A 27,266-nucleotide genomic window follows, 5' to 3' on the forward strand; every position below is an offset into this window, starting at 1 on the left:
ACTGGGGAAGAAGGGGAGGGGAATATCTGTCAAGGTGGGTCTTTAATTACATTTAAATTTATTAAAATATATTCAGATCAGGTTCACGGCCATAACCTGATTATGTTGCTGGTGAGGGATGGCAGAAATCAGAGATCATAATCTCATAAGAACATAAGAACATAAGAAATAGGAGCAGGAGTAGGCCATCCAGCCCTTCGAGCCTGCCCCGCCATTCAATCTCATCAGCGAGATTCATCAATTCGGGGTTACGCAGGATCTTGAGTCTCCACCACTATTCCTGTGGAAGGTGTGCACAGTCTCAGGATCACCCCCATTTATCTTTATTTGTGCCGTCAGTTTGTCCAACCTATTCTAAATGCTTCATATATTAATATACAAAGCGTTAGGCTTGCCTTTTGACCATTTTAATCCTAACTTTTACTTGTACTGTGGCCCTATTTGCCTCTTGCTCTTGATTACCCTGTCTATTGTTTTTATATTTTACTCTTCTTTCTTTTATTACTATCCTTGTTTCTCTTTCCCTTGTCACCCTGCATGGAACAAAGAACAAAGAAAATTCCAGCACAGGAGCAGGCCCATTGGCCCTCCAAGCCTGATCAACTGTGCTACCCACTGAACTAAAACCCTCTACCCTTCCGGGGACCATATCCCTCTATTCCCATCCTATTCATGTACTTGTCAAGACCCCTTAAAACTCACTATCATATCTGCTTTCACTACCTCCCCCGGCAGCGAGTTCCAGGCACCCACCACCCTCTGTGTAAAAAACTTATCTCATACAACTCCTTTAAACTTTGCTCCTCGCACTTTAAACCTGTGCCCCTAGTAATTGTCTCTTCCACCCTGGTAACAGCTTCTGACTATCCACTCTGTCCATGCCTCTCATAATCAATCAGGTCGCCTTTCAACCTCTGTCATTCCAGTGAGAACAAACCAAGTTTAGAACATAGAACATAGAAAAAATACAACACAAACAGGCCCTTCAGCCCACAAGTTGCACTGATGATATCCATACCTACTAGGCTTACCTATAACCCTCAATTCTATTAAGTCCCACAGATAGAGGATGTGGTTAAGACGGCGTATGGTGCACTGGCCTTCATCAATCGAAGGATTGAGTTTAGGAGTTGGGAGATAATGTTGCAGCTTTATAAGACCCGAGTCAGACCTCTCTTGGAATACTGTGCTCAGTTCTGGTCACCTCATTACAGGAAGAATGTGGAAGCTATTAAAGTTTCTCCAGCCTCTCTTCATAGCTAATGCCCTCCATAGTAGGCAACATCCTGGTAAATCTTTTCTGAACCCTCCCCAAAGCCTCCACATCCTGGTTGTGTGGCGACCAGAATTGAACACTATATTCCAGGTGTGAGCTAAGGTGCTATAAAGCTGCCAATTTTTAAACTGAATGCCCAGGCCAATGAAGGCAAGCATGCCATATGCCTTCTTGACTACCTTCTCCACCTGCATTACCATTTTCAGTGACTCGTGTACCTGTATACCCAGATCCTCTGCCTATCAATACTCTGAAGGGCTCTGCCATTTATTATATATTTCCTATCTGTATTAGACCTTCCAAAATACTTCACCTCACATTTTTCCAGATTAAACTCCATCTGCCATCACTCTGCCCAAGTCTCCAACCAATCTATATCATGCTGTATCCTGTGATGGTCCTCATCGCTATCTGCAAATCTACCAACCTTTGTGTCATCTGCAAACTTACTAATCAAAGGTTTCCATTCCCTTGCCATTAAACTCTCCCAATGAGCAAAAAAAACCTCCTTTCACATCAATCCCAGTCCTACCCAGGTATAACTCATTCACTTTGTACTGGCCCCACCTCCCCCAGAGCCGATCCCAATGTTCCAGGAAGCTGAAACCCTCGCCATTCTATCAGCTTTCCAGCCACATATTCACCTGATAGCTCCTGGCATTTCTACTCTGACTAGCGTGTGGCACTGATTGTAATCCTGAGATCACTCACTATCTTTAAGATCGGAATTTTCAACTTCCAAACTCCCTCTTTTTTTTATCTTTGTCATTGGTACTGATGTGCACCATGACCACTGACTGTTCACCGTTTCTCTCAGAATATTCCATAACAGCTCTGAGACATCTTTGATTCTAGCAGCAGGGAGGCAACATATCATCCGGGAGTCTTGTTTGCAGACATAGCAATGCTGATTTATTCCCCTTACTATTGAATACCCAAATGAATTTACTTCACTTGGACAATTAGGGAAAGCTTCACAATGGTTCATCTATTCATGGCTTTGGCCCTTTTTATCTGAGAGAGGTGCCTCGATTTGTAATGCGTACAAAGAGATTAACGAGGCTGTGGAGTCGAGAAGGGGAGTTAATGATTAAAATAGAGTCTGTGTCGGTGTTAACAATCGGTTCCGTATTGAGGGTCATGGCTGGTTAAAGGAAAGAGAATAAAGAGAAATAGGAACATGCTGAAAACATGGGATTAGATTCTGCAGTCCCATGCGAGTGGAGAATGAACAACAGCACGGACTGGGTGAGAACAACAGCCTGTTTGTGTGTTGCCCAGTTTGAAGTAAATTATCATTACAAATACAGATATAAGTATTTATAAGAATGAATTTTAAATGGATAATGAATTAGATCAGTTCGGACTGGTCCAAATGGTCTCAGTCCTATCAGCTTCACGATTGAAGACCCCTGCTTATTAAATTCTCTCGGCTCGGGTGGATTGGGAAATCGATTGGCTGGAGATCACCAGGGAACAAACACCAAGAGACAACGCCCAAACTGAGCACGGGGGTGCCGATCTATCTCTGGGATCACTCTGTTTATGGACACCCTTCCAATACATTCACAGTAAAAAATTCCCACTTATTTTAAAGTAGACAGAAAAGGAGAAAATCAGTTTGTATTCCCAGGTTAAGAGCGCGTTTCAAAGTACTTACAGTTCCTTAATCCACATCCAGTTGCCGTGGATTCACGATGGACTTTGATAAAGTCCAATGTTACTTCCTTTGTGTAAAACAAATAAGGTGGGGCCTCTGCTATCAGAAATTTCCAGTCAGCAAACATACTCTTTGTGCTGTATAATTTTCCCCTCTGCCTGTGAAAGGTTATCAGATTCAAAATTAAACTGGATTTAGAGATCTCTCCGCCCAACAATGGGTTGGGAGAGGTTTCTCTGGGGCCATATCCAGACACAATTCAGCTGAATTTTACCAGCCTCTGAGTGCTGCGCTGTCAGAGGGTCAGTGCTGAGGGAGTGCTGCACTGCCAGAGGGTCAGTGCTGAGGGAGTGCTGCACTGTCAGAGGGTCAGTGCTGAGGGAGTGCTGCACTGCCAGAGGGTCAGTGCTGAGGGAGTGCTGCACTGCCAGAGGGTCAGTGCTGAGGGAGTGCTGCACTGCCAGAGGGTCAGTGCTGAGGGAGTGCTGCACTGTCAGAGGGTCAGTGCTGAGGGAGTGCTGCACTGCCAGAGGGTCAGTGCTGAGGGAGTGCTGCACTGTCAGAGGGTCAGTGCTGAGGGAGTGCTGCACTGCCAGAGGGTCAGTGCTGAGGGAGTGCTGCACTGTCAGAGGGTCAGTGCTGAGGGAGTGCTGCACTGTCAGAGGGTCACTACTGAGGGAGTGCTGCACTGTGGGACGGTCAGTACGGAGGGAGTGCTGCACTGTCAGAGGGTCAGTACTGAGAGAGTGCTGCATTGTCAGAGGGTCAGTACTGAGGGAATGTTCCACGGTCACAGGGTCAGTACTGAGGGAGTGCTGTACTGTCAGAGGGTCATTACTGACGGACTGCTGCACGGTCAGAAGGTCAGTAGTGCGGGAGTGCTGCACTGTCCGAGGGTCACATCTGAGGCAGTGCTGCACTCTGAGAGGGTCAGTGCTGAGGAGTGCTGCACGGTGAGAGGGTCAGTACTGATGGAGTGCTGCACTTTCAGAGGGTCACTACTGAGCGAGTGCTCTACTGTCAGTGGGTCAGTACTGAGGGAGTGCCACACTGTCAGAGGGTCAGTGCTGAGGGAGTGCTGCACTGTCGGAGGGTCAGTCCTGACGGAGTGCTGCACTGTCAGAGGGTCAGTATTGAGGGAGTGCTGCAGTGTCAGAGGGTCAGTGCTGAGGGAGTGCCGCACTGTCAGATGGTCAGTGCTGAGGGAGTGCTGCACTGTCAGAGGGTCACTACGGAGGGAGTGCTGCACTGTCAGAGGGTCAGTGCTGAGGGAGTGCTGCACTATCAGCGGGTCAGTACTGAGGGAGTGCTGCACAGTCAGAGGGTCAGTGCTGAGGGAGTGCTGCACTGTCAGAGGGTCAGAACTGAGGGAATGTTGCACTGTCAGAGGGTCATTGCTGAGGGAGTGTTGCATTGTCAGAGCGTCACGACTGAGGGAGTGCTGCACTGTGAGACAGTCAGTACGGAAGGAGTGCTGCACTGTCAGAGGTCGGTACTGAGGGAGTGCTACACTGTCAGAGGGTCAGTGCTGAGGGAGTGCTGCACTGTCAGAGGGACAGTGCTGAGGGAGTGCTGCACTGTCAGAGGGTCAGTACTGAGGGAGTGCTGCACTGTGAGATGGTCAGTACTGAGGGAGTGCCGCACTGTCAGAGGGTCAGTGCTGAGGGAGTGCTGCACTGTCAGAGGGTCAGAACTGAGGGAATGTTGCACTGTCAGAGGGTCATTGCTGAGGGAGTGTTGCATTGTCAGAGGGTCACGACTGAGGGAGTGCTGCACTGTGAGATGGTCAGTACTGAGGGAGTGCTCCACTGTCAGAGGCTCAGTGCTGAGGGAGTGCTACACTGTGAGAGGGTCAGTACTGAGGGAGTGCTACACTGTGAGAGGGTCAGTACTGAGGGAGTGCTGCACTGCCAGATGGTCAGTACTGAGGGAGTGCTCCACTGTCAGAGGCTCAGTGCTGAGGGAGTGCTGCACTGTCAGAGGGTCAGTCCTGAGGGAGTGCCGCACTGTCAGAGGGTCAGTACTGAGGGAGTGCTGCACTGTCAGAGGGTCAGTCCTGAGGGAGTGCCGCACTGTCAGAGGGTCAGTACTGAGGGAGTGCTACACTGTGAGAGGGTCAGTGCTGAGGGAGTGCCGCACTGTCAGAGGGTCAGTACTGAGGGAGTGCTACACTGCCAGATGGTCAGTACTGAGGGAGTGCTCCACTGTCAGAGGGTCAGTGCTGAGGGAGTGCTGCACTGTCAGAGGGTCAGTACTGAGGGAGTGCTGCACTGTCAGAGGGTCACTACTGAGGGAGTGCTGCCCTCTCAGAGGGTCAGTACTGAGGGAGTGCTGCATTGTAAGAGGATCAGTGCTGAGGGAGTGCTGCATGGTCAGAGGGTCAGTCCTGACGGAGTGCTGCACTGTCAGAGGGTCAGTGCTGAGGGATTTCTGCACTGTCAGAGGATCAGTACTGAGGGAGTGCTGCACTGTCAGACGGTCAGTACTGAGGGAGTGCTCCACTGTCAGAGGGTCAGTACTGAGGGAGTGCCGCACTGTCAGACGGTCAGTACTGAGGGAGTGCTCCACTGTCAGAGGGTCAGTACTGAGGGAGTGCCGCACTGTCAGAGGGTCAGTACTGAGGGAATGCTGCACTGTCAGAGGGTTGCTACAGAGGGAGTGCTGCACTGTCAGAGGGTCACTACTGAGGTAATGCTGCTCAAGACGCACAAACAAACTTCCCATTGAAAAAAACAGGAACCACACATGGCGTCAATCTGATTGTCAGATTGTATTATTATGTTCACATTGTATTATGACATTTAATTGGGTCGTTAATAATGCAGTGTTGACATTTTACGTCCACCTCACCTGCCTGCCGTATTATACAAAAAATGCATGATAATATTGGGACCTCCCAGCATCACACCCATGTATACATCCCTACTCATCTGAAATACCCACGCATAAGCACACACATCTCAGGGGGAGGACCATCATTAGCAGGAATGGATGATCCCATTGGCAGGAAAAGCCTGAGAATTTCAGCCTCTGAAACACTTCTGGACATTGAGATTGGACATTTAAAGATGTCATATGTTGCACATCTTTCTTTAAGAATTATGACATATTTTATAAAATCACAAGTCACATTGACATTTAAAATGGGAGACAGTATACTGATGTGGAATAGTCAGAGAAGTGGATGGTGGAGAATCTGTGGAATGAAACTAATTCACTCAGAGGACAGTCAAGGAAATCTCACAACTGTTCTTCCAATAGTGACTTTGAGCCTTTTTATCTGACAGGGCAAAGGGAAGCTCAATTTGAAATAGAAACCTTTCTGAACAATGAGGATCATACAGTTGTGGAGTCGACAAGGAGAGTTAATGATTAAAACAGAGGGTGTGTCGGTGTTAACAATCGGTTCAGTATTGAGAAAGGAAAGAGAATAAAGAGAAATAGGAACATGCTGAAAACATGGGATTAGATCCTGCAGTCCCACACGAGTGGAGAATGAACAACAGCACGGACTGGGTGAGAACAACAGCCTGTTTGTGTGTTGCCCAGTTTGAAGCAAATTATCTTTATAAATACAGATATAAGTATTTATCAGAATGAATTTTAAAAGGATAATGAGTTAGATCGGTTCGGACTGGTCCAAATGGTCTCAGTCCTATCAGCTTCACGATTGAAGACCCCTGCTTATTAAATTCTCTCGGCTCGGGTGGATTGGGAAGTCGATTGGCTGGAGATCACCAGGGAACAAACACCAAGAGACAACGCCCAAACTGAGCAGGGGGGTGCCTATCTATCTCTGGGATCACTCTGCTTATTGAAACCCTTCCAATACATTCACAGTAAAAAATTCCCACTTATTTTAAAGGAGACAGAAAAGGAGAAAATCAGTTTGTATTCCCAGGTTAAGAGCGCGTTTCAAAGCACTTACAGTTCCTTAATCCACATCCAGTCGCCATGTATTCATAAGAACATAAGAACATAAGAAATAGGAGCAGGAGTAGGCCAACTAGCCCTTCGAGCCTGCCCCGCCATTCAACAAGATCATGGCTGATCTGTCGTGGCTCAGTTCCACATTCCCGCCCTCTCCCCATAACCCTTAATCCCCTCTCTCATCAAAAGCCCATCAACCCGCGTCTTAAAAATATTTAGCGAGGCAGCCTCCACCACTTCAACGGGCAGAGAATTCCAGAGATTCACCACCCTTTGAGTGAAGAAGTTCCTCCTCAACTCCGTTCTAAACCGCCCCCCCTTTATCTTGAGGCTATGCCCCCTAGTCCTACTATCCTTTCTGAGCGGGAAGAGTCTCTCCACCTCTATCCTATCCATCCCATTCATCATCTTATACGTCTCAATGAGATCTCCCCTCATTCTTCTAAACTCTAACGAGTACAAGCCTAGTTTATTCAGCCTCTCCTCATAGCTCAACCCCCTCAACTCCGGCATCAGCCTAGTAAACCTCCTCTGCACTCCCTCCAAGGCTAAAATATCCTTGTGTAAGTATGGCGCCCAAAACTGTACACAGTACTCCAGCTGCGGCCTCACCAATGCCCTATACAGCCGCAGCAAGACCTCCCTACTTTTATATTCAATCCCCCTCGCTATGAAGGCCAGCATCCCATTCGCCTTCCTGACCACCTGCTGCACCTGCAAGCTGGGTTTTTGCGACTCATGCACAAGGACCCCAAGGTCCCTCTGCACCGTCGCCTGCTGCAGTTTTTCTCCACGTAAGTAATAATCCTTCCTACCATTATTCCTACCAAAGTGGACCACCTCGCACTTGCCAACATTAAATTCCATTTGCCATTTCCTGGCCCATTCGCCCAGCCTATCTAGATCCTTCTGTAGACTCTCCACACCCTCCGCACAATTTGCCGTTCCACCAATCTTGGTGTCATCAGCAAATTTCGACACCCTACACTCGGTTCCCTCCTCCAGATCATCTATATAAATGGTAAACAGCTGAGGCCCCAGCACCGACCCCTGGGGCACTCCACTAGTCACCATCCGCCAATCCAAATAGCACCCATTGACCCCCACTCTCTGCCTCCTATTTGACAACCAGTCCTCTATCCACGCTAACACCCTACCCCCAACTCCATGCCCCCTGACCTTCTGTAATAACCTCTTGTGAGGTACCTTGTCAAACGCCTTCTGAAAATCCAGAAAGACCACATCCACCGGCTCTCCTCTATCCACCGCCCTAGACACATCCTCATAGAACTGCAGTAAATTTGTCAGACACGACTTCCCTTTAAGGAAACCATGCTGCGTCTGCTCTATCAAGCAGTTCCCCTCAAGATGTCTCGCTATTTCGTCCTTGATGACGGATTCTAACATTTTACCTACAACAGACGTTAAACTAACAGGCCTATAATTCCCCGCCTTTTGCCTGGCACCCTTCTTAAACAACGGCGTAACATTAGCCGTTTTCCAATCTTCCGGCACTTCCCCGGAATCCAGCGACGTCTGGAAAATAACCACCAAGGCATCCACTATCACCTCCACCATTTCTTTCAGAACCCTCGGATGCATTCCATCCGGTCCTGGGGACTTGTCCACAATCAGCCCCTCCAGTCTGTCGAGCACCACCTCTCTAGTAACAGTAATGTCATCGAGACCCTCCAGTCCTACCACCTTTCCATCTCTAACATCCAGCAAATTATTCACATCCTCCTCCGTGAAGACCGAAACAAAAAAGTTATTCAAGACCTCCGCCATATCCCCATCCCCTACCACTAAGTCCCCCTTCTCATCCTCTAAGGGACCAACGTTCACCCTAGCCAGCCTCTTCCTTTTTATATATTTATAAAAACTCTTGCTATCCTTTTTTATATTAAGCGCTAGCCCAGCTTCATAGTTTCTCCTACCCTTCTTTATCAACTTCTTTGTCAATCTTTGTTGACATTTAAACCTCTCCCAATCCTCTTCTCGCCCACTACTCTTAGCTACTCTAAACGCCTCCGCTTTTAATTTAACACTTTCCTTCACCTCCTTCGTTATCCACAGCTTATTACCTCTCTTCCTACGGTCCTTTTTGACCATCGGAATAAATTTCCGCTGAGCACCAAGAAAGATCTCCTAAAAATCCTCCACTGCTCCTCAGCAGACCTACGTTCCAACGCGCTCCCCCAGTCCACATTCGCCAATTCTTCTCTCATCCTACCGTACTCCCCTCTGTTCAAACAAAGGACGCGTGTCCGGGAACCCACTTTCTCCTCCTCCATCTGCACCAGAAACTTCACCATACAATGATCACTCTCCCCAAGAGGATCCTTCACCACAAGGTCCCTAATTCTACCCGCCTCATTACATAGCACCAGATCCAAGATAGCTCGCTCCCTCGTCGGCTCCAACACACACTGTTCGAGGAAACTATCCCGGCAGCATTCCAAGAACTCCTCCTCGAGCCCACCGCGTCCAACAAGGGTCAACCAATCAATATGCAGATTGAAATCCCCCATAACCACGGCTGTCCCATTCCTGCACGCCGCACTTATTTGTGCGTTAACAGCCCGCCCCACCTCCAGATCATTATTGGGGGGCCTATAGATGACACCCACCAGCGTCTTCCTCCCTTTGCTGTTCCTAATCTCTACCCACAACGATTCCACCTTCTGCTCCTTGGCTCCAATATCATCCCTTGCTACCACCCTGATGCTATCCTTAATCAGCAGAGCTACGCCCCCCCTTTTTCCCTCCCGCCTATCCTTCCTAAACACTTGATACTCCTGGACATTCAGCTCCCAATCCCTGTCACCTTGCAGCCATGATGGACATGATGGACTCATGATGTCAAATGTTACTTCCTTTGTGTAAAACAAATAAGATGCAACTCCTGACAACATAAATTTCCAGTTATCAATGTGCCCTTTGTACAGACACTGAATAACCTTTCCCTCTGTGACACTGAAAATGAAGCTGGCTTCATAGAGCGCTCTCAGCCCAGCAGTGGGCCTGGGGAGGTTTTCCCAGGGCTATATCCAGTCCCAATTCAGCTGAATTATACCAGCTCACTGGCACAGGGAGGAGGCTCCATTTTGTGTACAAGAGGGCTCTATTTTTGTATACAGGAGGGCTCTATTTCTGTGTACAGGAGGGCTCTATTTCTCTGTACAGGAGAGCTCTATTTCTGTGTACAGGACGGCTCTATTTCTGTGTACAGGAGGATTCTATTTCTGTGTACAGGAGGGCTCTATCTCTGTATACAGGAGAGCTCTATTTCTGTGTTCTGGAGGGCTCTATTTCTGTGTACAGGAGGGCTCTATTTCTGTGTTCTGGAGGGCTCTATTTCTGTGTACAGGAGGATTCTATTTCTGTGTACAGGAGGGCTCTATTTCTGTATACAGGAGGGTTCTATTTCTGTGTACAGGAGAGCTCTATTTCTGTGTATAGGAGAGCTCTATTTCTGTAAAGAGGAGGATTCTATTCCTGTGTACAGGAGAGCTCTATTTCTGTGTACAGGAGAGCTCTATTTCTGTGTACAGGAGGATTCTATTCCTGTGTACAGGAGGATTCTATTCCTGTGTACAGGAGAGCTCTATTTCTGTGTACAGGGGGGCTGTATTTCTGTATACAGGGGGGCTCTATTTCTGTGTACAGGAGGGCTCTATTTCTGTGTACAGGAGGACTCTATTTCTGTGTACAGGAGGGCTCTATTTCTGTGTACAGGGAGGCTCTATTTCTGTGTACAGGAGGACTCTATTTCTGTGTACAGGTGGGCTCTATTTCTGTGTACAGAGGGGCTCTATTTCTGTGTACAGGCGGGCTCTATTTCTGTGTACAGGAGGACTCTATTTCTGTGTACAGGAGGGCTCTATTTCTGTGTACAGGGAGGCTCTATTTCTGTGTACAGGAGGACTCTATTTCTGTGTACAGGTGGGCTCTATTTCTGTGTACAGAGGGGCTCTATTTCTGTGTACAGAGGGGCTCTATTTCTGTGTACAGAGGGGCTCTATTTCTGTGTATAGGCGGGCTCTATTTCTGTATACGGTAGAGCTCTATTTTTGTGTATAAGAGGGCTATATTTCTGCGTACATGAGGGTTCTATTTCTGTGTACGGGGGGCTCTATTTCTGTGTATAGGAGGGCTCTATTTCTGTGTACAGGACAGCTCTGTTTCTATGTGCAGGAGGGATCTATTTCTGTATACAGCAGAGCTCTATTTCTGTGTACAGGAGGGCTCTATTTCTGTGTACAGGGGGGCTCTATTTCTCTGTACAGGAGAGCTCTATTTCTGTGTACAGGAGAGCTCTATTTCCGTGTCCAGGAGGATTCTATTTCTGTGTACAGGAGAGCTCTATTTCTGTGTACAGGAGAGCTCTATTTCTGTGTACAGGCGGGCTCTATTTCTGTGTACAGGAGGATTCTATTTCTGCGTACAGGAGAGCTCTATTTCTGTGTATAGGAGAGCTCTATTTCTGTAAAGAGGAGGGCTCTATTTCTGTATACAGGAGAGCTCTATTTCTGTGTACAGGAGGGCTCTATTTCTGTGTACAGGAGGGCTCTATTTCTGTATACAGGAGGGCTCTATTTCTGCGTACAGGAAGGCTCTATTTCTGTGTACAGGAGGGCTCTATTTCGTTGATTTGATTTGATTTATTATTGAGACATGTATTAACACACAGTGAAAAGTATTGATTCTTACGCACTATACAGGCAAAACATACCCGTTCATAGAAAAGGAAAGAAGTGCAGAATGTAGTGTGACAGACATAGCTAGGGTGTAGAGAAAGATCAACTTAATGCAAGGTAAGTCTATTCAAAAGTCTGACAGCAGCAGGGAAGAAGCTGTTCTTGAGTTGGACTTTTGTTTGTTTTTCCATAAGGGAGAAGGTGGAAGAGAGAACGTCTGGAGTGCGTAGGGTCCTTAATTATGCTGGCTGCTTTGCTGAGGCAGCAGGAAGTGGAGACAGTGTCAATGAATGGGGGCTAGTTTGCATGATGGATTGGGTTAAGTTCACGACCTTTTGTAGTTCTTTTTGGACTTGGGCAGAGCAAGAGCCATACCAAGCTTGATACAACCAGAAAGAATGCTTTCTATGGTGCATGTATAAAAGTTGATGAAAGTGTAGCTGACATGCCAAATTTCCTTAGTAGAGGCATTGGTGGGCTTTCTTAATTATAGTGTCAGCATGGAGGGAACCAGGACAGGTTGTTGGTGATCCCAATACCAAAAAACTTGAAGATCTTGACCCTTTCTACTTTGTCCCCATTGACGTAACAGGGGCATGTTCTCCTTTATGCTTCCTGAAGTCGATGACAATCTCCTTTGTTTTGTTGACATTGAGGGTGAGGTTATTGTTGCAGCACCATTTCACCAGATTCTCTATCTCATTCCTGTACTCTGTCTCGTCATTGTTTGAGATCTGACCCACTAAGGTGGTGTCGTCCGCAAACTTGAAAATCAAACTGGAAGGGAATTTGGCCACAGTCACTGGTGTACAAGGAGTATAGTAGGGGGCTGAGAACACAGCCTCAAGAACATAAGAACATAAGAAATAGGAGCAGGAGTAGGCCATCTAGCCCTTCGAGCCTGCCCCGCCATTCAATAAGATCATGGCTGATCTGTCGTGGCTCAGTTCCACATTCCCGCCCTCTCCCCATAACCCTTAATCCCCTCGCTTATCAAAAACCCATCAACCCGCGTCTTAAAAATATTTAGCGAGGTAGCCTCCACCACTTCAACGGGCAGAGAATTCCAGAGATTCACCACCCTTTGAGTGAAGAAGTTCTTCCTCAACTCCGTTCTAAACCGCCCCCTCTTTATCTTGAGGCTATGCCCCCTAGTCCTACTGTCCTTTCTGAGCGGGAAGAGTCTCTCCACCTCTATCCTATCCATCCCATTCATCATCTTATATGTCTCAATGAGATCTCCCCTCATTCTTCTAAACTCTAACGAGTACAAGCCTAGTTTATTCAGCCTCTCCTCATAGCTCAACCCCCTCAACTCCGGTATCAGCCTAGTAAACCTCCTCTGCACTCCCTCCAAGGCCAAAATATCCTTGCAAAATATCCTTGCGACCAAAACTGCACACAGTACTCCAGCTGCAGCCTCACCAATGCCCTATACAGCTGCAGCAAGACCTCCCTACTTTTATATTCAATCCCCCTCGCGATGAAGGCCAGCATCCCATTCGCCTTCCTGACCACCTGCTGCACCTGCAGGCTGGGTTTTTGCGACTCATGCACAAGGACCCCGAGGTCCCTCTGCACCGTCGCCTGCTGCAGTCGCCACATTACAGCTGGGACACTAAAGGCAGTATGAACTTTAGTTTATCCTTTCCACTTCAATACATTGCTGAAGTTTCTAATTTCGCCCGAATAAAACTTGTTTCTTGTTCACAGAATGTGACTTGTAACATTGCTTCCAACGGGAACCCAATCTCTTAGATGATATCAAATCATCCGCACCATTAACCATAAATTACAATAACTTTACACTATTGCCAATCAGCTGTTCAAAGAACCCACTTAGATTTTAAAGGCTTAACTATTAACATCCACATATGTAATATCAATATTTAAGAACTGCAAAAATACAATTAAGATATCAGTTGAAAGATCTCATATGTTGACAACAGCCTCTCTCAACTCTTACCTTAAAAGTGCAGGTCAGAGTTTCAAGGACACTAAGTGTCACCTTTGTCAGTAATACAAATCTTAGAGTCAAGAAGGCTATGGGTTCATGCCACACTCCAGAGGTTTGAGTATTTAATCCAAAATGAGACTCGAATGCAATACTGTGGGAGTGCTACACTACCAGAAGTGCCATGTTTCCAATCAGACATCATCATGTGTGCATAAAAAAGTCTACGGTACTATATGAACAGGAGAATTCTTCAGGTGTTCAGGCCAACATTTCTCCCTCAACCAGTGCCCCCCCCCGCCCCCCAAAAAAGTCATTCACTTGACTACTACTTTTAGACTTGCATCACTGTAGTTGTGTCACATATAAATGTTTGGCTGTAAATAATCATTTTCATAATAAAGAAGAATCAGGATTTCTAATTCCTAGCATTGCTAGGTAATCCCAATTTTACAATTTTTGAACAAAGTATAATGTGAGAATGGGAGAAAGAATAAATTGATTTCATGGTACAATTTACATTCCAAAAGGAAAATGAAGACATTAAAACAACACATTTTACACTGACAAAAGAATAAAATTCTAGAAAGTTACAGTGTTCAACAACACTGATAACTATACCAAATAACATAGGCCTGCCCTCTACAAAACAAAGATATATGTACAAAATGGTATTAAATATTATCTATGGTAGAAACACACAGCATCAATAAAAGTTGGAGGATTCTGGCACTTACCTACTGGAATAACTAACGAAGGAAAAAAAAATTACAGTTGTGAACATTCCATAAGAATGTGCTTGTAGGGCACCAGTGCTGAGTATGATCATGGAGGAGGTGTTGTTGCCTATCCTTACTGATTGTGGATTGTGAGTTTGGAAGTTCAGGATCCAGTCGCAGAGGGAGGTGCCGAAGCCCAGGCCACGGAGTTTGGAGATGAGTTTCGTGGGAATAATAGTGTTGAAGGCTGAGCTGTAGTCAATAAATAGGAATCTGACATAGTGTTCTTGTTATCTAGGTGTTCCAGGGTTGAGTGCAGGGTCAGGGAAATGGCATCTGCTGTGGACCTTTTGCAGCAGTAGGTAAACTGTAGTGGATCCAGGTAGTCCGGGACGCTGAGATTGATTCATGCCATGACTAACCTTTCAAAGCACTTCATAATGATGGAAGTCAGAGCCATTAGCTGATAGTCATTAAGGTGCACGTTTTTCTTAGGTTCCAGGATGATGGTCATCTTCTTGAAGCAGATAGGGACCTCAGGTTGCTGCAGAGAGAGATTGAAGATGTCTGTGAATACCCCCGCCAGCTGATCTACGCAGGATCTGAGTGCACATCGGGGTACCCATCGGGCCAGTCACTTTCTGTGGGTTGACCTTCAAGAAAACTACACTGACATCTGCAATGGTGACCCCAGATACAGGTTCATTCAGGTATTTTTTCTATATACTTCTGTATACAGGGGAACTCTATTTTTCTGTACAGATCTCTATTTCTGTGTACAGGAAAGCTCTATTTCTGTGTACAGGAGGGCTCTATTTCTGTGTACAGGAGGGCTCTATTTCTGTGTGCAGGAGGGCTCTATTTCTGTGTGCAGGAGAGCTCTATTTCTGTGTACAGGAGAGCTCTATTTCTGTGTACAGGAGAGCTCTATTTCTGTGTACAAGAGGGCTCTATTTCTGTGTACAGGAGGGTTCTATTTCTGTGTACAGGACAGCTCTATTTCTGTGTACAGGAGGGCTCTATTTCTGTGTACGGGGGGCTCTATTTCTCTGTACAAGAGGGCTCTATTTCTGTTACAGGATAGTTCTATTTCTGTATCAGGATCCAACTTGGACTAAAAGATAATGGACCTACTTAAGGTCTTGCTTTATGCAAGATTCAGTAATTGAACTCCACCTGGTTGGTTAATTACCAATCCCCAGGGAGCTCATATTCATCGATTTCTACAGGGAGGTCAATAGTGATTCCCCATACATGTCCTCGGGGTGATCACACCCCTCCCAGGCCAGGGCCATCTTTGTCCTTTAGTCTGCGGCCTTTCCTCTATTTCACACTCTACCTGGTCTGGCTTCAAGTCTTGTGCCAATGTGGAGGCCAATGTAGGTCGTTCTCACAAGTGACTTTGTAAGGCCATGTGAAATACCATGGGGCTATTGTGAAACCCTGTGGTAGCCGGGTCCACGTATACTGTTGCTGCCCAACTGTAAAGGCAAACCATGGTTGGACCTCAGCTGCCAGCAGCACCGACTAAAATCTGTTAGCCATGTTGATGACTGAAAAGTACTTATATGCCAGGGTTAATGTGTTAAAGATGGTGGAGGGGTCCGCAACTAGAGGAGCCTTTTAATCAATACACTGATTATCCTTTCTGTCAACAGCCAAATGTTCAATTTCTTTACTGGCTGTCAGCTAACACTGGGCTGTTGGACAGAAGGAGAGGACTTACCTCCAGGTCACAGCGTAGGTTTGATGTCCTGGATTTACTCCAAAGGCCTTCAGCTGTCCCTGTCCAAACGCCAAAACTGAAAAGTCTGTTTATTTCTTCAGAATAAAGTTTAGCATGACTGGTCCAAAATAAATACTCCTTTATTTAAGCATCTTTAATAAGCATTTTACAGAAGTGAAATAAGGATTACTTAAGAGAGACGGAGAGAGCAGCCAAAAGTCAGCACTGAGAACAACTCAAAACATAGTCTGGATTGAACTAATTATGATGTGGAGATGCCAGCATTGGACTGGGGTAAACACAATAAGAAGTCTCACAACACCGGGTTAAAGTCCGACAGGTTTATTTGGTAGCACAAGCCACTAGCTTTCAAAGCGCTCCTCTTTCATCAGGTAAGTAGGAGATCTGTTCACAAACAGGGCATATTAAGACACAAACTCAATTTACAAAATAATGCAAGTCTTTACAGGTAATCAAGTCTTTAAGATACAGACAATGTCAGTGGAGAGAGCGTTAAGCACAGGTTAAAGAGATGTGTATTGTCTCCAGTTGGTGAGGTTTTGCAAGCCCAGGCAAGTCATGGGGATTACAGATAGTGTGACATGAACCCAAGATCCCGGTTGAGGCTGTCCTCACGTGCGCAGAACTTGGCTATCAGTCTCTGCTCAGTGACTCTGCGCTGTCGTGTGTCGTGAAGGCCGCCTTGGAGAACGGTTACCGAAGATCAGAGGCTGAATGCCCGTGACCACTGAAGTGTTCACCAACAGGAAGAGAACAGTCTTGCCTGGTGATTATCGAGCAGTGTTCACTTATCTGTTGTCATAACATCTACATTATCAAACTAATTAAACATCGATCCGTGTCTACAATATAACTGAGTATTACTGTATATTTATATTATTAAAAGTTGCATACAAGCAGTTCACAGTTGCATCAACAACTTGCTTCACTGACCATGAGAAAACTTCTGTTTATCTTATGAGCAAATTTGTAGACCTTCAATTGTATTTTCAGAGAATGTACCTAAATTTCTAGGCTGGATCTAGAATTCCAAGCTGATGTGTCCAAATTCGCTTAAGTTAGCTTAAAGCAAAGCAGGGCTTTGGCAAAGGGTCATCTGGACTCGAAAGGTCAGCTCTCTTTTCTCCTTACAGATGCTGCCAGACCTGCTGAGATTTTCCATTGTTTTCTCTTTTGGTTTCAGATTCCAGTATCCGCAGTAATTTGCTTTTATTAAAGCATAACACATTAGGCAGAAATACCTTAAAATGAAGCATTTTAACTGGGCAAACCATACAGAGGATCCCACAGATGGTAAAGAGTCGACCATACACATATAGAATTTATTCATTCCAAAGACCATTGCCCAACCCTCTCTTTCTATCTGTGCGCATCTTCTTTCTGCATTAGCTAATGTCCTGTTACTCCATCCTGTTGTTCCATCAGTGTGACAGTACTGTCCCTATTCCATAAGGAATGTTACGACAATGGCCTTTCTGGGTTGAAATGGGTCAACACATTGTCCAACTGTTATTGATTCTTCACCCTCACAAAACGTCCTCCTGGAGTTCTTTCTATTCTGGTGCTTTTTAAACAATGTATGTAGGAGTGCTCGTAAGGTTGCCAAGTTTGGAATGAATTTCGCATAATAATTTACAAGGCCAAGGAACGACTTTAATTCCGTCACGTTCCTTGGTGTTGGCTCTTTTGTGGCTCTTACCTTTTCTTCGACTGGGTACAGGCCGTCTTTATAGAACATAGAACACTACAGCACAAATAGGCCCTTCGGCCCACAAGTTGCGCTGATCATATCCCTACCTACCAGGCCTATCTATAACCCTCAATCCCATTAAATCCCATGTACTCGTCCAGAAGTCTCTTAAAAGACCCCAGTGAGTTCGCCTCCACCACCACCGACGGCAGCCAATTCCACTCACTCACCACCCTCTGAGTGAAAAACTTACCCCTGACATCTCTTCTGTACCTACTCCCCAGCACCTTAAACTTGTGTCCTCTCGTAGCGACCATTTCAGCCCTGGGAAATAGCTTCTGAGAATCCACCCTATCAATACCTCTCAACATCTTATACACCTCTATCAGGTCACCTCTCATCCTTCGTCCCTCCAGGGAGAAAAGACCAAGCTCCCTCAACCTCTCCTCATAAGGCATGCCACCCAATCCAGGCAACATCTTTGTAAATCTCCTCTGCGCCCTTTCATTAGCTTCCACATCCTTCTTGTAGTGAGGCGACCAGAACTGCACACAGTACTCCAAGTGGGGTCTGACAAGGGTCTTATAAAGCTGTAGCATTAGTCTTTGTCAACCCTGCATCTGAGGTATGTTACTTCTGCTACTTGAAAAATGCATTTTCCTCTTTTTAGTCTGACTCCAGTTTCTGAAAACTGTTGTAAGACTTCCACTAAATTTTCATGGTATCCTTTGACAGTGGCTCCTGTGATTAGAGCACTGTCTTGGTAAACTGTAACTCCTTGTAATCTGCTTTCCATTACTCTTTAGAATATGGCACAGGCTATATGACAAAGGTAGACGAGTATATTTTTATAATCCCTTGTGCTTATTTACTGTCACATTCTTTCTTGATGACACTTCCAGTTCTAACTGGAGATATGCATGACTCTGTACAGCTTTGTGAAATCCGGCCTTTTTGCATCGAGGTCATCTATTTGTGACATTGGATATTTATCCTCACGAGAAGCTCTGTTCACCGTCATTTTATAAAGGTGGATTGTGTTGTCTGGCTTTAACATCGGGACTACCGGTGTAGCCCGTTTGGAAAATTTCACGGGTTGGATTGTTCCCAGCTCTTCTGATCGCTTCATCTCCACTTTTGCTCGTAGTGCGTATGGAACTGGTCTTGCTTCAAAAATTCTAGGTTGAGTATTCGGGTCTACGTAAATGTTTGCCTTGATCCCTTTTACTTTTCAAAGGCCTGTTTACGTACTTCTGAGTACTCTCCTATAAGTTTCCAGTACGCATTTTGAAAATTTGTAGCCAGTCCCTTCCCAAAAGGCTGGGTCCTGGTCCTTTTATCGCTATCAACAGGAATCAAACTGTTCGCGCCGAATACAATTGGTCCCAACCGGGACTAAAAGATAATGGACCTACTCACTGTCCTCCTTTATACAGGGTTTGGTGTACAAGGACAACCTGATTGGTTAACTACCAATCACTAGGGAGCTTGCATTCAATCAGCCCTACAGGGTGGCCAGTTAGTGATTTTCCCATGCAAGTCATGAGGGTTATCATAAAAGGAGAGCTTTACCTGCGTGCAGGTAGACTCCATTTCTGTGTACGTAGTTCTCTATTTCTGCATACAGGGGAGCTCTATTTCTGTGTACAGATGGGCTCTATTTCTGTATACTGGAGGGCTCTATCTCTGTATATAAGTGAGTTCTATTTCTGTATACAAGAGAACTCTTTCTGCATACAGTAATGTTATGTTTTTATGCATGACAGTATTCTGTTTGTGTCCATGAAGCATAACTTCCCTATTTTTGTAACGCAGCTATGAAGAGTGAAAACCAATGAAGAGAATTACACTAACTCATAGGACCACAGTCTGCAGAGTTCCCTCCCTCCCTCCCACCACGATCACAGCCCCACAGAGTTCCCTCCCTCTCACCCCGATTGTGACCCCGCAGAATTCCCTCCCTCCCACCACAGTGGGCACTGCCAGGGTGCCAGGCAGGTATTGCCAGACAGGCATTGCCCTTCGGACACTTCCCAGCTCTGCCTCCAGCCAAAGGAACTTCAGTAGCCTGTAATCCTCCCCAGCGTGGTGGGGGGGATTACACCAGTGAGAACAGTGAGCAGGTAAGGACAAATGAGCCCCGACAATAGCACCCGGGGCTCACTAATTACATTTAAATTGGCTTTGCACCCTTTCTGGATGCGAAGCTACTTTTGCCGACATATCGCGAGACTATTAATCCAGAAACTCAGCTGATATTCTGGGGACCCAGGTTTGAATTCTGTCATAGCAGATGGTGAATTTGAATTTCATAAAAAAAAAGTCTGGAATTAAGATTCTACGATGATCATGAAACCATTGTCAATTGTCAGAGAAACCCATTTGGTTCACTAATGTCCTTTAGGGAGGGAAATCTGCTGTCCTTACCCGGCCTACATGTGATTCCAGAGCCACAGCAATGCGGTTGACTCTCAACTACCCCCAGGGAACTAGGGACGGGCATTAAATGCTGGCCTGCCAGCAATACCCATGTACCACAAATGAGTAAATAAACTGTCAGGATAATTAGTGATTTGGAGGGGGACCTCCAAGCGGTGGTGTTCTTGTTGTGTGAATTTGAGGTATTGGAGAGGATGCAGAAAGAGGGTGAGCAACTCTGATGGTGTAAAATAATGGACACTTTGAACATGGGACCAGCAAGTGTGGATTTTTATTCATTCGCCTTGAGAAGCTGGTGACTAATTGAATGGTGTAGGCTGCTTTAGGAAGGATGTGAGTCGTTAGAGAGAGTGTAGAAAAGATCCACAATGGGGTAGAACATTTTAAAAGGAACAGATAAGCAATGCGTACTGGACAATGCCAGTTTAACAACCCTAAAACAGTTCCAGTTTGGCCTCCTTACTGAAGGAGGGATATTCTTGTATCAGAGGCAGTCCTGGGAAAGTTGATTTGGCTGATTCCCGGACAGGTTTGGGTCTGTGCTGATTAGAGTTTAGAAGAATGAGGGGTGATCTGATTGAAACATCTAAGATTCTGAGGGGGCTGACAAGGTGAATTCTGGAAGGAGGTTTCCTCTTGGAGGGATGTCTAGAACTGAGACAGGGCTGGGACCACAGGTTCAAAATCAGGAGTCTGCTATTCAAGATGGAGATGAGGACGAATTTATTCTCTCAGGGAGTCATTACTGTTTGAATTCTGTACCCCAGAGAGCGGTGGAGGTTGTGGGTCAGTGAATTAAAGTTTATTTATTCGTGTCACAACTAGGCTTACATTAACACTGCAATGAAGTTGCTGTGAAAATCCCCTAGTCACCACATTCTGATGCACGGCCAATGCACCTATTTTGGATTCTGATCACCACACTAGCAGAAGGATGTGAGGCTTTGGAGAGGGTACAGAAAAGATTTACCAGGATGTTGCCTGGTACGGAGGGTATTAGCTATGAGGAGAGGTTGGAGAAACTTGGTTTGTTCTCACTGGAGGGACAGAGGTTGAGGTGACCTGATAGAAGTCTACAAGATCATGAGGGGCACAAACAGAGTGGAGAGTCAGAAGTTTTTTCCCAGGACGGAAGAGTCAATTACTAGGGGGCACAGGTTTAAGGTGCAAGGGGCAAGGTTTAAAGGAGATGTACAAGGCAAGTTTTTTACACAGAGGGTGGTGGGTGCCTGGAGCTCGCTGCCAGGGGAGATAGTGGAAGCAGATGTGAGTTTTAAGGGGCGTCTGGACGAATACATGAATAAGATGGGAGTAGATGGATATGGTCCCCAGAAAGGTAGGGGGTTTTAGTTCAGTCAGACAGCACGGTCAGTGCAGGCTCGGAGGGCCAAAGGACCTATTCCTGTGGTATAATTTTCTTTGTTCTTTGTAACCAGTACGGCTTTCAGACTGTGGGAGGAAACCGGAGCACCAGGAGGAAACCCACATGACATGGGGAAAAGGTGCAAACCCCACACAGTCAGTGACCCAAGCCAGGAATCGAACCAAGGTCCCTGGCACTGTGAGGCAGCAGTGCTAACCACGGTGCCATCATGTTACCCCAGAGATGAGGAACCTCAGCTACGAGATAGATTGGAAAGGTTGGGACTGTTCACTTTGGAGAGAAGAAGGCTAAGAGGAGATTTGATTGAGATGTTCAAAATCATGAGAGGGCTGGATAGAATAGCTAAGGAGAAACTGTTCCCATTGGTGGAAGGATTGAGAACGAGAAGAAAGAGATTGAAGGTGGCAGGGAAAGAGGCAATGGTGAAATGAGGAAAAATGTTTCCAAGCTGCGAGCAGTTAAGGATCAGGAATGGTGCGGTGGGAGGCAGGTTCAATCGAGGCTGCCAAAAGGCAATTAGATTATCATCAATAAAGGATGTGTTGGTGTATGCGGCAAAAATTGGAGGATTGACACCAGGTGAAATGCTCCACCTTTGGACCAGAACAGTCAGGACTGAAGGGTAGGGGGTTTCAGTTTAGTCAGGCAGCATGGCCAGCACAGACTTGGAGGGCCGAAGGGCCTGTTCCTGTGCTATAATTTTCTTTGTTCTTTGGACCCCATGGACTCCGTGATTTAATGATGCTAAAGTCACACAGTCTTTTTCTTCAGAACTTTTATTCACATTTTACCCAAAGTGCAACAAATCCCAAAAATCTAATCCAATACGAGTGATTATTATTTCACAGAAACACACAGAAAAGACCAACATTCAAATGGGTCAAATTATTCAGCATTGCAATCATTGTAGTTGCTGTCTCCTCTGGTACAAATAATGAAAGAATACCAGAAAGAGTGGGGGATCTTAGGATAAAGCCACAAGAACATGACCCTGGTATTGCCCACAGGATAACAGAGACAGAGCTTCACAAAATACAGGATCCCTTATGAGTGTTAGTGTTAGGGTTAGGGGCCTTACTCAACACTCCAGGAGCTCCAAGCAATGAAAAGGTACCCCAGAAAAAGGGGAACATCAGGATACCACCATCGGTACAAGACATGATGTAGTGGTATGTAGGAGCGAGTAAGCCAAGGATTCTTACATCACGCCAAGACTCACAAGACAACAGACCTCACTCCTCTCCAGTCATATTAGAGGCACCAATAAGACCACACCGTCATTGGAAAACTTAACCCACTTTCCACCAAGGAAACCTTACTAACTCAGGGTATCTCAGGGAGAGATAGGACTCTCCTTCTCCTGACACGATAAGAATTAACTATAACAAATCAGGGCATATATCAGCATCCCACTCATCTGGAGAAAGGAAACGTCAAAGAGACAGAGGGCCATCAGGAAAATTCAGTAGACACCAGGCATGGTCTTCCAGAGGAGAATTTCAAAGGAGGGATACCAAGAAGAGACAGCATAACTTCACAAAACAGGTCACAGTTGTGCCTCCCACCCCCACTGGACAGACCAGAATCTCCATATAAAGCCACTTTTGAAGAAGCGACCACTCCTCTACCCAGCCTAATTTCCAGCCAAAGAGAGACTCCAACAATGCTGAATTTAAGCACCCAGACTTACACTCAGGCCCCGTAGCCAATTGGACTCTACACCCCCAGGGCAACCAAGCCTCCAGAATGAGAGATGTCCAGATGCCCCCAGAAGAGGAAATCTCGGGTAAGATGACCTACTCGCCCATCCGACATACCCTCCACCTGATCCAGTTAAACACAGCCACTCCTGCCCTATCCTACTCAATGACAGCAACAGGTGGTGGTCATTCAACCCCTCAAGCCTGTTACACAGGAACACCAGAATAAGGGCCAACATATTTATTAATGATCTGGATGAGGGTATAGTTGGGTGGATTAGTAAATTTGCTGATGACACCAAAGTCGGAGGTGTGGTAGATTGTGAGGAAGGGTGTCATAGTTTGCAGGGAGACTTAGACAGGTTGCAGAGCTGGGCCGAGAGGTGGCGGATGGAGTTTAATGCGGAGAAGTGTGAGGTAATTCACTTTGGTAGGAATAACAGATGTGTCGAGTATAGGGCTAACGGGAGGACTTTGAATAGTGTGGATGAGCAGAGGGATCTAGGTGTATGTGTACATAGATCCCTGAAAGTTGGGAGTCAAGTAGATAAGGTTGTTAAGAAGGCATACGGTGTCTTGGCGTTTATTGGTAGGGGGATTGAATTTAGGAGTCGCAGCGTCATGTTGCAACTGTACACAACTCTGGTGCGGCCGCACTTGGAGTACTGTGTGCAGTTCTGGTCCCCACATTACAGGAAGGATGTGGAGGCTTTGGAGAGGGTGCAGAGGAGGTTTACCAGGATGTTGCCTGGTATGGAGGGGAGGTCCTATGAGGAGAGGCTGAGGGATTTGGGGTTGTTTTCGCTGGAAAGAAGGCGGCTAAGAGGGGATCTTATTGAAACATATAAGATGATTAGAGGTTTAGATAGGGTGGATAGTAATAGCCTTTTTCCTCTGATGGAGAAATCTAGCACGAGGGGGCATGGCTTTAAATTAAGGGGTGGTAGTTATAGGACGGATGTCCCAGAGGGTGGTGAGGGATTGGAATGCCCTGCCTGCTGCAGTTGTAAATGCGCCTAGTTTGGGGGCGTTTAAGAGATCCGTGGATAGGTTTATGGACGAAAAGGGATTGGTTTAGGTTAGTGGGTCATTGTTTTGTAACTGGTCGGCGCAACATCGTGGGCCGAAGGGCCTGTTCTGCGCTGTAATGTTCTATGTTCTATATGAGGATTATTCACATCACTCTTATACATTGAACAAAGCAAATAATCCCTGCCTCTAGGCAGCCCAGAGGGACAATTTAGGCCTCACCGTCAATGAAATTCAACCCATTTCCCCTCATCAGAGAAACCCTAAGGATAATATGCCCACCCTATATTCCATGAGCCAATTAATTAAGTAACCACTGTCATTACCCACACAGCCAACTCAAAATGTAAGACTAACCTAACAAGGCTAGATATCCAAGGATTACCCTGCCACACCAGGGTGTGCACCAGAACATAATTCCCCCACTCCAGCAAACCCAATGACAAAAAAGAACACCCAGTTTTTGCCAAAATAGATGATCTGTCTGTATCTTCAGTGGAAACATGCAAAGATTCCTGAATCCCAAAATAACATCAGAGATTCTATAAACCCAAAACTTATGAAATACAAAAAATACATGGGCCCACAACTTCTAGGGGGTTTCCTTCTCCTGCTGTGAGGAATTGTCGAACCCTACCAACTACCTCCACGTTAAACCACTTACCCATCTCCCTGCATTGGCGCTACTCGCCTTAACCATAACTGTAATAAAGATGAAAAAGTCCCCCACTAAATATGCCACCGTTATAAAACGAGAAGATGGTTAAAAATCACATAGCTCTAGTAAATAAATATCCCTTCATTCACCTCAAAAATTTGCTATCATGATGGGCTGAAGGGCCTCTTCTGCACTGTATGATTCTATGATTCACTGGATCACCCCCATAAATGTGATAAATCATGTAACAGGATTAAGCAAAGATAAAATTATAAGGGATACATTTAAGGATTATGCAACAGGATAATTGGCAATATTCACCTCAGATCTCAGTTACAGGATTGCCCCATTGATATAAAAACAGCACAGTACAGGATCAAGGATTTACTTACAGGGGTTACAGTCAAGGATTAACGAATCCTGATGTTCACAGTGTAACAGGATAACAAGCCACAGACACCTGTGAGGTCATATTTCACAAACACTTGTCAGGATAATAAAACTATGTCATATTATCAGGAGTATAATCACAAGGGAACAGAGTTCAGAATTGATAATGAACTGCAGGATAAAATAACTATCCACTGACCTTGAAGTGCCAAAACCATGACAGGATTGTTGAGCAACATCCAGATCCATCCAGAGTTTCACCGGGATCTTTGTACCTCCACCATGTCATCTTGCCGAAGCCCAGTAAAGAGAAACCTTGGCCCCAGTGTCATAGAGTCAGAGAGGTTTACAGCAAAACAGACCCTTCAGCCCTGCTGCCCTTTGTTTTAAAACCCCTAAACTAATCCCAATTGCCCATTTGGGCCATATCCCTCTATAGCTATTGTACCCATGTACTATGTAAATGCTTTTTAAAAGATAAAATTGTATCCACCTCTACTATTACCTCTGGCAGCTTGTTCCAGACATTCAACACCTTCTGTGTGAAAAAATTGCCCCTTTGGACACTTTTGTATCTCTCCCCTCTCACCTTAAACCTATGCCCTTTAGTTTTAGACTCCCCTACCTTTGGGAAAAGACAGACTATCTACCTTGTCTATGTCCCTCATTATTTTATAGACCTCTATAAGGTCACCCCTCAGCCTCTTATGCTCCAGAGAAAAAAGGCCCAGTCTATTCAGTGTCCCCTTATAACTCAATCCACCAAGTCCCGGTAGCATCCTAGTAAATCTTTCCTGCACTCCTTCTAGTTTAATAATATCCTTTCTATAACAGGGTGATCAGAATTGCACACAGTATTCCAAGTGTGGCCTTACCAATATCTTGTACAACTTCAACAAGGCATCCCGACTCTTCCACAGTGGGTGGAAGACCCATTGTGTCTGGCCACTTCTAGCTCTCCTCGATGAACACCAAGAACAAGGTATCATAAAACCAGTGATCGGAGTTTTTTGACCGACCCCAGGCTTCAAGGGCTGGGTACATTGTGCTCCATTGAACTCGAAACATCCAGCCCTCAAACCGAGATTGTGAAAACATGGCGGGCAGTTCTCATCTACAGCCCCCTTCAGGAGATCGGGCACCCAGGTATTCCTTCTCCGGCTCCATCTCCCTGAATCGACCAGGATTTTCGGCATACCATGCAGCAGGATTTCCAAGGACTGCAGGTGACTAGAAGAGACTGCCCTCTGACTGTCAGGATTCTCTTCTCCACTTCATCCATCCTCTTCAGGATATCTCACAGTTCATTAATGTGAGCGCCAATGATCTGTACCGGGGAGCAGAGACTGTCAGCCACAGCTTCACCCACAGTGACAGCCATCATCTCGATGCCTTTGGCACCGCTGAAGTGTAGACCCACTCACCAGTGAAACAGCCACTGCCAACTGGGCCCCACCCTGACCATCTCCAACCATCTCAATCAAACAAGGACTTTCATGACTTAACTCAGCACCCACCACAAACTTTAGCAAGGATCTTCCAGGAACATAGCACAAATTATATCAATCAGGATCAAGTAATTAAGAGTCATGCACAGGTTGAAAAAAAGGATTAAAAAGTGAGAGTGCCAGAACTGCTCCCACGCTTACATCACGAGACTCCTCCCGCAGTTTTGTTTTATATAAAGGAATGCTGAATCAGTACTTCCAGGCCCGTGAAGTGAATTTTTAATCCAACCATCCTCTTCATGTTGTCTCTACACCTTAAATAAATCATTTCATCGCCGAAAGTGAGAGTGCACACCTCATGTTCCACACAACTTAGCGAAGTGTCAAAAGAAAAACTGGCCGTGATCCAATTCAATGAAAAGGTGTTATCCCCAATATTGCCTGTGGGCAATGTATTCATGTGTGTGTGTGTGCGTGTGTGTGTGTATAAACATGTGCATGTATGTGTTTGACTGTGTGAGAATATGTGTGTGTATGTATGT

This window comes from Carcharhinus amblyrhynchos, unplaced genomic scaffold (assembly GCF_965287045.1).
Source record: "Carcharhinus amblyrhynchos unplaced genomic scaffold, sCarAmb.v2.hapA chromosome_111, whole genome shotgun sequence".
NCBI lineage: Eukaryota > Metazoa > Chordata > Chondrichthyes > Carcharhiniformes > Carcharhinidae > Carcharhinus > Carcharhinus amblyrhynchos.